Here is a 13,154-nt window from a genome sequence, read left to right on the forward strand (position 1 = left end):
CTAAGCCTAATAACATGCCAGCTACCACATTACACGGAGGCGTTACATGCACAAAAAAGCTAACATGCTACAGCCTTCCCTTTCTTAACTCATTTCCCCTTTGCTACGGTAGATCAAGGCGAACCAAGGGCGAGTCACTTTCCAGCGTCGATCTCGGCGGCTCTCCCTCGCCTCTAAAGGCCTCTTCGGCGCTAGAGGGTAGGAGAACCTCGATTTCGATTGTTGTATACATACACTATCGACTTGTTTGGATGCTACCTTAGGAAACGTGCCAGTCATAGGCAAGTGCTCCTAGGCGCTCGATTTCCTTAGCCTAGGGTCAGGATTGCTACTTGGCTGCTTAGCTGCATGGCAGACAGCATCCAAACACATCCTATATATACTACTAGTTTCTTTTATAAATGTCTTACGGTCAAATATGGTTGAGGGAAAAAAACAGATTGGCAACTAACGAAAGTTGAGGGAAAAAAACACGCATATGAATAAAAAATCACCACCTAAGCCTAACGTGCCAGCTAACACATGAGGTACACACGACACTGCTAACATGGAGGCGTTAGTTCATAAAAAGCTAACATGCCGTGGTCTTCCCTTTCTCAACCCGCTCCCCCTTACTACAGTAGATCAGGGCAAACTGAGGGCGAGCACTTTCCGGCGCCGATCTCGGCAGCTCCCCCTCGCCTCCGCCTCTGGTGGCCTCTTCTGCTAGAGGGTTGGGGACCTCGATTTAGATGGTGAGCATGCATATCATATGCTACTAGACTTTATATTAGGTAGGTTAGGTTCAATTTATCACGTACTAAGTGAAGGTAATAGATGATTATAACCATGCGATCTAATTAGATGAATGTCCCATAATTATCTTAGACTACCATAGCAAAATCCAACTTAAAAAACACAAATCAAAATGGAAAAATGCTCAATAGATACCTTTGAGGTAAGCCTCTGTTCCCTTGGCCGGCACCAAGAAGAGGAAACTATTGGAATATGGTTCTTGAAAATTGGAATAGTAGCGGTGCGGTGAGCTAGTACTCTAGATATGCAAAATACTACCGGCGGCCGCGGGTATTTGACGAAGTCTGTGGCTATGCAAATTAATAAACTGCCCATAAAAAATTGAAGCACTAATACATATATATTAATATAATATAATATAACATCTGGAAGCAAACAGTTATTAATAGATATAGTACATTATTCATACTACTAAACTATGATGTATATAAACATACATATATTAATTTTATTGAATAATCTAGATATCATCATCTTTGGCATTTATTTCTTTAGATGGTTCATTATGGCATGCTTCATTCTTGGTTGACATAACTAGCACCATTTCACAACTTATTTGCTTCACTGTGAATTATAATTTCTTTTGGCAGTGCTTAACTGTGTCCAAACTAATGCTATCAATTTATCATAAGCACCACTGAGAAAAGATGTACAACATTTATATATTTAGTTTATTAAAACCACCCTCTATCTGCTCACTCGAGAGAATCGAAGCATGGGTGGCGCGTGTCATTGCTATTTTGTAAAAAAGGCCTCTACATTTTAGGAATTCAAATCGTCGTCTGACTTGTCCTCTCTAAACAATAATCATGTTTGGGTATTTTATTACTAGAACCTTGGTGTAAATTTTATTTCAACATGAAGAAGGCAAGAATCGGTAACCTCGTCATTTTGCAGCAACCTCCTTGAAGTTTTGTTGATAGCCCCCTGCAGCGGTATAGCCCAACCCTAGCGCAACACACAGTCTCATCTCTCCCTCCTCTTTCTCTCTTTCTTAGGACCAGGAGCATGGGGGCAACATCCTAGATTAGCAGCAAATGGGAAGGTGGCTTGACCATGAACATCGTCATTACAGTTTGGGAGGGCATTCAACAAAAATCTTGTTCTTTGGAGAGCTGACGATTGAATGTCAAGGGATCAATACAATATTGATCATTGATTGGGAAAAAAGTAAAACACAGTAGTGAAAGGATTGATGCAAGGCCTAGAGGGGGTGAATAGATCTACAAAAACTTAAACTCAAACACAGCGATTAGTAGACCATGGAACTTCAGTAGATTTTCGCGGAACTTCAGTGCATCACAATGGAAGTTCCGTGCAAATCTGCGGAAGTTCTACATAGAAGGCTAAAAGTGCCTTCGAGCTATAAATCAAACATGAAAAATAGATCGAGTTAAATACCCAGCTTCCTAGTGATTCTAGCTTCCTTTTGCACCAAGTCCTTGCAACTGGAACACACTATACGTGTAGATCGGGTGGAAACCCTAGAATCGCAATTCAAACAAGAGAGAGGCACAAACCCAACAACAAGAGCGGAGACAAGTGATTTACCCTAAGGTTCAGCAGAGCCACAAAGGCTTGCCTACGTCATCATTGTTGAGGGAGCCACAAATGCTTGGAGTCTCTTCCAACTCGGACCTCTTCTCAAGCAAACTACAAAGATTGAGCTTGAGGTTTCCACTAAGCCTCACAAGGGCAATACAAACTTCCCGGTGCTCAACCACAACCGATTGGGAGCTTTCGGGCAACCTCTAGCCATCTAGGAACCTAAGCTCCAAGAGTAACAAATACAAAGCGCAAGCTAGAAGGAGAACCAAGGCTCTCAATGGATGCTCTTGCTCAAGGGCTCTCTAATCCACTCCCAAACCCAGTCTCACAAGTGGAAATCACCTAGAACTCAAGGAGAGGTTGGGTGGCCTTCAATGGAGGAGAGAGAGCTTGTTTGTAGGTTGGTGGGGTGAGTGAATGTGCAGGACACCGTTAGGGGAAGAAGAAGAGAAAGTATAAATACTCCCCTCACTCCCAATCCAATGGTACAGTCAAGTCGTGGAACTTCCACGACAGGGCTCAAAACTTCCTCTCTTGACCGTGGAACTTCAGTGATTGAACACTAAACTCCTACGCAGGCCAGAACAGATAGGACTAGGAATGGTGTTGGCTTTCCTTTTGGCTTTTGTAACACCCTCGGTGTTACCGCTTAAACAATTTGCTAAACTATGTCATGAGCATCATGTTTTTATGATAATGCATGTGAGAAGGTGTAAAAATAAATTTCTTGGCATGAAAATGATTAACACAAATGATACATAAAAAGGATTCAATAGTCATGTTATATCACTTAAGGTTGAGAACCAATTTTTATTAAGCAAAAATATTATAGAACATGTATGTGACACTTAAATAATTTTTGAAGTGCAAACTTTGTAGATGACAATGAAATACTTGTTGTAGAAAAATAATGTTACTAGTTGGTATTTCTAATAGTCTAGAAACGGAACTTGAAAACAAATCCAGCTCAAAAACTTAGAAATTTTCAAGTCTGCCAACAGCTAGACATTGCTATGTTTAGCAATTTATTATGAGAGATTGGGTTTAAGGGTGGTGTAGTGTTATAGCTTGATTTGGTAGTCTCATATGCCATCTTGAGCATGGTGAAGATGGTTTGGCTCCTGGAGCGACCATTTGGTCGTGTTGAGCGCTTTAAAATTCATGCACGTCACATGTCTCAGGATGGTGGCGTTGTATGCGCGGTCACCGTGCGGCCACCCCCCGCCGCGCCCATGACCGTGTCCCGCGCGGTCACCCTGTACCGCCGTGTTTGGTCGGTTGTGCTGCCTAGGCTTGGCCGAGGTCGGCCGCAGCGAGCCGCTAGCCCCGCACCCTGTTGCCCAGCCTCGCGCTGCCGCCGTTGGTGCCGCCGCGGCCGCACTACGCTGCCGTCTCATCCGTCCACTGTTGCCTTGCATTGTGACGCTGTCGTCGCCTCGTCGTCACGTCCATGCCTATCCGCTGCATCTCTACGTTGTTGCCGGTCCTGTGCATGTCGCCTCTGTCGCACGCACGTGGTCGAACCTCCATCACCATGTCAATTAAGACACTACGGCCGCGCGAGCCACGCTGGTCGGGCGCGCGCGCCTATCGGCTAGCACCATCACGTGGGTCTTCTGATCTCGCCGCTCACGTCCTGCCAAGGCAAGGACAAGCCGAGCCCACATGACGCGCCCTGTCACTCTCTTTCTCTCTTTCTTCCTCTGCTTTCTACCACCGTCGAGTCGCGCTCATGGCGAGTCAGAGAGCGAGCACCTCTCATCAATTCCTCATGCCCGCATCTCCGTCTTTACGTCCTCTTGCCGACCACCCCTACCCCGCCTTGATTACGATAAGGCCGAGCTCCAATTTTGGAGCATTGCTCCTGCCGCTGCGCCATTAAGGCCCAGCCTGCCTCATCGTGGCTAGCTCCAACCTCGCCATCTCGCGTCGAATTGACCACACCACTAGCCTCGCTAAGAACCCCTCTTCATCGTGCGCACGCTAGTTGTAGCCCTAGTGCCGCCTCCACACCGATGACATGGCCGTGTCACTGCGGTTCATCGTCGAGCTCACCGCGCGCACCCGGCCAGACTTGCTCGGGCGTCTTCGGCTAGGACACCGCCACAGGTAGGATCATGGTGCGTCACTGATGCTTACCTATCACCTCTATTATCCATTATACGCTATGGCTCATCGGAACATGATTGCCGCTGCTGTAGGTCGCTGACACCGGGGAGAGCCCGCTCTGCTTCACCCCCGTTCGTGCAACCACCGCCCATCATCGCGCGTCGGTCCATAGGTGAGCATCGGTCCCCTAGCTAGGTCTGCAAGAGTCTCGGGTGGCCGGCGTACCGCCTAGTGCCACCGCCCACCGTGCCGACGAGCACGGGGCGTCTCGGGGACCTCTCCGGTGTGAAGGTGAAAAGATATGAGGTCTCCGTTGCAAAGTCGTTGTCTATAGAAATAGTACGTGTAGTGTTCGCGCTATTGTCTGATAATGCGAGAGCATTTTTGCAAGAGTGCCTCCGCGCGTGGGCCGTGCCTCACGTGGGCCACGTTGGGCCAAAATCGATTTACCTTTTTCGTGGAAAAATAGAAATAGCTTCTCATTTTAATTTTGAGCTGAACGTTGGTAATTAATATAAAATAATGTAGATATCCAAAAATTGTGAAACAAATTTTGTTAGGTTCCTAAAATTGCACTCTATATGTTAGTGTATTTAGTTCATATATGTGCTTGTTGATACTAGAAGCTATTAAGTCATTTAAGAGTGCTTAATATTATTAAGTTAATTATTGTAGGAATTTTTGTGGTAGATTGGTGATAGCAAAAACCCTAAAATTTTTATAGTAGCTTCATTGTATTATTATGTGCTCATTGTAATTTTTGTAGCCCTAAAATAGACTATTTAGTATGGTAGCTAAATACCCATTAAGGCTAAATGAATAATGGCATGATATTGGTTTATAAAAATTAAGCACTTGTAGGGTGAGCTTGGAATCTATTTGGTAGAGATAATGATTAGCTTAGTGCCTTAGTCATTAGAGATAGCTTAGTAGCTTAGTATGTGTATTCTTATTTTAAGAGTTGTTGTTGCCAAAATACTAAGTGTTGCATCATCATTGCATGCATGTAGAGAACGAGTTGGTGGAGTTCGTGACCGCCAGAGAGCATGAGCACAAGGAGGTGATCGAGGAGTATGAGGAGGTCCTTGTGTAGGAGGTCCCGGAGCCATCACTGACTGACTTAGCTGACACCCCGCCTGCCCAAGACAAGCCACGGTGCATAACCCTTATTTTGAATAAACACTGGATATATATATATATATATATATATATATATATATATATATATGTGTGTGTGTGTGTGTGTGTGTGTGTGTGTGTGTGTGTGTGTGTGTGATGTGCATTTACGTTACAGGATTTATATTGAAACTATATGCATAGATAACCTACCTATGAGTCCTACTAACATAGGTCGAGTAGTTGTTATGCTTAGACTATCGATAGCGTGAGTAACCTGTCGTTACTCACAATAGGTGATTATTATTATTACTCTCATGATAAAATGGTGAAAGGAATTAGAGACCGGGCAGGAATATGGTATGGGTATTGGTGGGTGTAATAGGTTGTGTCTCATGGCCAACGGGGCATAGCTTGGTTACACTATTTTCCCTATCCGTGTCGGTTAAGGACCGTCTGTTGCTGTGGATTCTAGTCAGGTCATAGACTTATTATCCTGAGCACATACTTACTTATGGGAGCAGGAAGGCTCGTTGCTCTCTTGTCGTGGGTTCCGGCTCTTTCCGGACCGACTAATTAGAGGTAGGGATGGTGGAGGTCTAAGCACCACACTGAGTCTGAGTCCAAGTTTGGACAGGGACCTAGACCCCTTGACAGAAGAGTGGTGGGTTGGTCTTGCTTGTGCCTGAGGTACAAGTGGGGCATGTGTTTTGAGGTACCCAGCTGGGATACATTGGTTCATGAATCATCGTGTGATACAGTATGATTTGGCTATGATCTAGCACCGTAGTAAGAACTGGAAGATGAAAGGGGATGAATAGATCTGATTGCTCAACTCTTGCTTGAAAGTAGAATAGGTGCTTACATAAAATGGTTAACTAATGAACTAATCATGACTGCTAATAAAATACATACATAAGGATTCACTAATAGTAATGCTTTTCGTAAAAAGAAAACCCAGCAAACCATAAAGCTTATCATATCCTTTGGAGTCAGGAAATTATTCTCACTAATTGGGTAAGTCTTGCGAGTACATTATATACTCAGGGTTTATTTACCCCTGTTGCAGGTGCAGCTTGAGGAGTGGTTGGTATGTGAAGGATTCTTCTAGTGGGCACAGACAGATCCTTGTATCTTATCGTTAGATGTTTATTTCAATTCTGCTGTTTAAATTTCGCACTCTGAACTTTGTATTGTAATAATGTATTTCTGAGAACTCTTGTTGTATGGAATGGACTAAGTATTGTAAACTTGTACTCATTATTGGATCCTGGGTGAAAAACATGGATTGTTCAAGTTCTCCCTTATGGTGTTCTCGACGGAACCATTCGATGTAGCTAATTTTTGGGGTGCTTAGTGTCTAGTGGAAGACGAGCGCCTCCAAAAGCGTGTTATTTCGGGCGGTTCTGCCATAGCTTTGGGGTTTTAGGTTTGAAGTGAGAGCACAAGATTCCCCTTAAGCTTGCATTTTTTTGTTCCCTTTTATATAGTATGGCGCTTCCTATACTCAAATTCAAAATATGAAATGAAAAGTAAGCCTTGATTGGTCCACACATCACTAGGAAAAGAATTGGGGGTCTCAAGTATTGTCATGCACCTTTACATATTTGTTACCTATCCAAACTTGACAAATCTCATTAGTTCCTTAACTACATTGTCATCAATAGCCAAAACCCACTTAGGGCTAGATGTACTTTCAAGTAGCGTATATGAAGAATCTCATGCAACATGGTGTGCTAGCACAACAGATCACTATGATGGTGGAAGGCCTTGGTAGCCCAACTATGATAGTGTGAGCTTTGTAAGGATCATATGCCTAGGATCATATCTTTAAGTTTTGGTCATTTAGATGACAAAATAATCCTAGGACTAACATATGAGCTAAAGATGTGTTAGATAGGTTATAACAGATCCTAGCAATGCAAGGCTAAAAGTTTGATCAACATCCAAGTTGAAAGGAGAAGAAACAACGAATATTCCCACTAGAGCATTATCAGGCTCATCGGATCATATAATGGAGTCAGGTAAGTTGGCCAAGAAGATAGTGCCACTGGATGATATGGTGAAAAGAGGAATCACCCAACAGATCATCCAGTGCACACCAAAGAGCTAGCACACTTGAAGAACCTAGAAGATTAAGGACACCTAGAAGATCTAGCCTAATCTTGTGTCATGGAGTGCACACAAATTACAAGAATGATGCGACTTCTATGACGAACTGTTTTTCGTCATAAATTTGACATAAAGCTGAAATTATGACAAATTTTGCTATTTCAGTGACGAAAGTTGATCGTCATAGAAGTGGATATTCCTAGTAGTTTAAACAAGCCATGGTGTCAATGTCTAGCACAGAAGGTGAGTACATATCTCTTGCTAATGCTACCTGAAAGTCCTAGTTTGGTTTTGGTAATTGAGTGATAACCTTAGGTGGACTAATATGTGTTTATGTTGAGATACACATGTATTTGGTCCATAGGTACACTAGTATGAGCTATACATAGAGCCATGGTGAAGTGGCTTCGATATGTTGAAAGTGCTCAACTAGTGAAGATTGGAGGAACTCATTGCATATGAGACATGACATAAGTCATGTGTGGCAGAATCTCCTAAATTATAGGGCCCACATGCAACTATCACTGTCCAATGACCTCTGACGACTATGCATATGTTCTCGGTAACTTAAGAAGACTGTCGGGTGTCCACGGAGAACCCTGAATCATCCACGATTTCTGAGCAGGATCCCATTATAGAGTCATTGCAGTATTACAACATTTATTCAAATATCTACATCAGAGTAAAATAGCGGAAGTCTTACAATAACTTAGTTTATAAAACAGTAGTTTCAAATCTTACAAACTAAGTTCGATAATTATTACAAACCATAGTAGTGGAGTGGCATTAGTAACATAATACAAACACACAATATAAGTACCCTACCCAAGGGTCACACATTCATTTATCATCATCGATCTGAACAACAGTCAAGTAGCACAGTCTAAAGCAGACCTGCTCATGAGGCTCACCTGCAACAAGGATCAACGAACCCTGAGTACAAAAGTACTCAACAAGACTTAACCGAAATAACAATAGATAAGACTCAGGAATGTAGGCTCAGGGATTCAAGGTAAGGCTTTAGCAATAAACAAGATTCTTTTGCGTAAAAGCTTTCTAACAAGATTCTTTCTTTCACATTTAAAATTTCATAAAACCGTATATGAATCTGCCATGATCCATAATGAGATCATGAACTTCATATCAAACTCTTTCTCAAATCCAGCTCAAGTTTCATTTGTTAACTATGATGATGAACAGTGAGTTGAGTCTCCATAACCGACGAGCAACGACGATTCAAACCGATTAAAACCCAGCTGGGGATTCCCAACCACACGACATATGCAGGTCCCCGACCTACATATACCAACCTACCCTCAGATCCTCTAAAACAAGAATGGGTCCGCGCCACCTGAGAATATAGTACTCCACCAATCCAGCCCATTGCCACGTGGGTACACGCTATTCTCGCCATCTCTCCACTCCTAGTGCGTGAGTAGCCATTCTCATAATAGAATAGCCAAGTGAAGGCTTACCAGAGTATGTGATCGGTACTACAAAGTCTCACCTCATGCAATTCAACAACGGACGTGTCTTAATCGACACAGGCGGAAAGAACCCGCTCACAAGACCTCCATGTCTTGTGGCTCCCATACACCGAGTCCGCCCAGTCTAGATTTATTACTCCACATGCTCATATCTCATGATCATATAAATAACCAGTCGTAACCAAGAATCCATTTATATCTCGCAGGTGACCGGTGATCACCCGACTTTTATTGTTCTAAGCATGGCTAAGCATAAATAAGCATTCTCGGATTGAAACGGTTAACAAGGTTGATATTGAAAAACAAGGTTGGTAATGCACCAATTAGGTTTTCACTCAACTCCTAATCACTTAATGCAGTATATAAAAGCAAACCTGATATAATTTGTAAAACACAAGGTAGGTTTAAATGCATCCGGGGCTTGCCTTGATTAACGGAAAAGTTAGGTTCCAGAGACGTTCCACAAATATCAAACCTGACCTCAACAGACGGATTAACTTCCTCCTCAACTTGATTGACTACCACGTTCTTGCTTTCATTCACTACACATAGTAACAATGCCATGTTTAATATGATGCGAGATATAAAACGTGATGCTTGACGATGGATGCAAAAATTAAAAACTTAAATACAACTTTCCTTCGCGGTACAGTTGTAAACCAACAACTAATCAAACCTTTTCATAAACTCAAACACTTACTTTAAGTACCAAGAATTATTTTATACAAATGACCTAAGGTCATCACTCAATCCAAAATTCAAACAAAACCTTAGTTATTAAGGTTTACTATTTGCTTTTATGAATTAATTATTTAATTAAAAGATATGAAATAAATCAACTTTCTCCAAATGAGCTAAAAATTTTGGGAAGGCTTATCACATGATAACTAAGTGGAAAAACAATTTTCATAATTTTTGGATAAATAATAAAGCCTAGAAAAATCATGGAAGCTCATTTATTAATTAATTAGAGCAATTTTTATCACATTCAAAATGTACTAAAAATCAACATTTAATATTTTACCTAAATAGTTTACATCTCAGAGAGATCACACAAAAATTTTCATAATTTTTGGAGCTCTAATTAATTCTATACAAAAATAACAAATCACAGCACTATTCATTCAATTCTGCAAAATAGAAAATTCCATTTTCAAATAACGGTCACTGACAGGGTGACCCCACTGTCAGCCCGCGCTGACCACAGCGGCGAGACCCTCTGACCGGCGGTTTCTCGCCGACGGTGAGATCTCCGGCGACGGCCAATGTACTACCACGTTCCCCACATCACAGCGCGTCGATTAGTGGCACTAGCTAGACTAATTACGACGAGGTTCGAGCTTGACGTCGGCCATGGCGGCCACGACGGCATGGCTGCGCTACGCCGGCGAAACAAGGCCGGTAGCAGTTAAACAAAGCGCTGGGGAAGAATCAGGAGCTCACCCCAAACACGCTCGAGCAGAAATCAGGACCGGAGAAGCAACGGTGAAGCGGGACGACGATCACAGCAGCCACGGCAGCGCAAGCAACATCGGCGGCGGTGCTCCGGTGGCTGCGGTGGACAAAATGGTCACCCAACAAAGCACAAAGCATCATGGCAACATGGCGAAGCTGAAGGGATGCTAAGCAAGGGTAGAGACGCACCGTGGAGTGTTGGCCATGGTGACGCGCACTCGGCGGCGGTGCTGCCAGCCGCGAGGAAGAAAGGCACGCATAGCAGTTTCTCGATGGAGTCAAGCTTCCAGGGTTGGTCGGCTGGGTGCGCAAGGAGCAAGCGGAGCTATGACGGGCTTTGCTACGACTGGTTGGCGCTACGGCGGCGGTACAAGCTCGACGGAGCAGCGGCGGCGGCGTCGGGAAAAACAGAGGAGAAGAACGAAGAAAAACGGCGACGGAGAAGACCATATAACACGGCCAGGAAGCAAGAAGAAGCCACGCCGTGGCCTTCTCCATGCCAGCGAGAAGCCAAACGTGGCCACGAGCGCGCCTGGAAGCCAGAGGAAGCTCGCCGTCGTCGAGGTGTCGCCCGAAGACACTGTTCACAGAAATTACCGAATTGCCACTAATCTATTTTCCCAAATTACTCCCAAATTTATATGGTAACTCAAAAATCTCCAAAAATAAAAGTTGTTCCAAATTCAAAGTTCTACAACTTTGCTTTAATAACCATACTCTAATCCGGTCTACATTTTGAAATGCAAGTTTTTATCAAAAGGGGACACTTTGAGTACATTTTGCCTTTTCAAATTACTTCAAATTTTATATAACAACTTTGAAAACTCCAAAAACCAAATTTGTACACCTTGACAAGCTCTACACTTTTTCTTTTAGGCTCAACCCCAAAATGTGCTAAGATTTTGAATTAGGTTTTCAGGGTAGAATTTAAATACTAGAAATTAGGGTTTTCGGAAATTCAATTCAATACAAAGATTTTTAACTTGATTCAAACCATACAAGTCAACACATATAACATAAAGGTAAACTTGTTTTAGTGTATGCATATCAAAATTTTCACTAACCCAAAATGATGTGCAATGCATATGATGACATGGCTTGTTTTAGGGTTTAAAACACCCGAGGTGTTACATCATGTGGCTAGGTGGAGAAGATCAAGAGGCAAGGCTTGGATATGAAGGGCTGGGTTGCAGGTGTGAAGTACAAGCTAGAGGCTCAGGTGCGATGGATCATTGAGGCGGTGAAGCATGAGTAGAGAGCATGGTGTTGATGGACCGAGGCAACAGTGAAGAGCAAGCAAACCTGTGATCGATGAATCAATAAGGCCATGTAAAGCTATGAAGAGGATCATATCATCTAAGAGATATCAAGCTAAGTGTTGATTCGAGTTGATGATCAAGTGGCTTGATGATGGATAATGAAGGAACTTCATCCTATGGGAAATGGTCAAGGTAGTGTGGTTGGCTACATTGATTGATGAGGATTCTTGTGTGGCATCACCAACGAGGAGATGGAATGGAATGCACAAGGCAAGTTATATTTGTAGAGCATTTCATTTTACTGGTCAATGGTTGAGTAGAGAAGTGCCAGACTAGGTTTAGGATATATAATCATACTATCAAGAGGGGCATTCTTGTGAGCTAAATGATTATGTAGTGACACTAGGTGAGATCTACCTCACAATGCATTTAGATCGAGTGGCGTGGAAATGAGCAAGTGAAACCTTTGCAAAATGGTTTTGAAAATGGTAACTCTGTGCTAAAGGAGTTGTTGTAGCATTGGACAACATTTGGGAGTTAGCACGCTTGAAAAAGGATTTCGACAAAGCTTGGAGTGTTGTTTTTAGTGCACCAGATTTGTCATGTGGTAGCACTAGAGTTGCCACCAATGCATGATTGTTATTAGCTAAGCTTTCAGCGCTTGCACGTTTTCTTCTGGTGTGAACTAGAGTGCATGCGCCAGAGGTTTCGCACAGTAGTCTAACAACATGCGACAAACAAGAGTTGTGAGGACTAAAGCTCTCTGATGTGCACCAGAGTGGTGCACCGAGTATTCTACCAGAGAGCATGTTTTAGTTTTGACGCTTAAAGGGCACCGGAGCTCTCTGAAAGCCCTATGTTTGGTTTTCTTAATTGAGAAAACTAGTGGACTAACCTTTTGCTAAGTGTGTGATTAAGCTAGGTTAGGTCCACACCAAGATGGAGAGCAAGTCTTGGAGGTGGATGAAGGGTGAGAAGTCCAATTGGAGCAAGCTCTCAATTGGAGAAGAAGAAAGAGAAGAACAAAATCCAAAGGTGTGAAGGCAAAGGTATAAATAGGGATTTTGTTTTGTCGACCAAGATGCAATAGAGTGCATGATTAGATTTTGGTAGATGGTCGTACTATTAAGAGGGGAGCTCTAATTAGCAATCTCGATCATATAGTGCCACTAGGTTTTGATCTACATGCATTTGCATTTAGGCCTAATGACACGGTGGTAAGGAAGCGAAAATGGTTTTGAAAAACAATTTGGAAAATGCTAACTTAGGACTT

Source organism: Miscanthus floridulus, chromosome 3 (assembly GCF_019320115.1).
Source record: "Miscanthus floridulus cultivar M001 chromosome 3, ASM1932011v1, whole genome shotgun sequence".
Lineage (NCBI taxonomy): Eukaryota > Viridiplantae > Streptophyta > Magnoliopsida > Poales > Poaceae > Miscanthus > Miscanthus floridulus.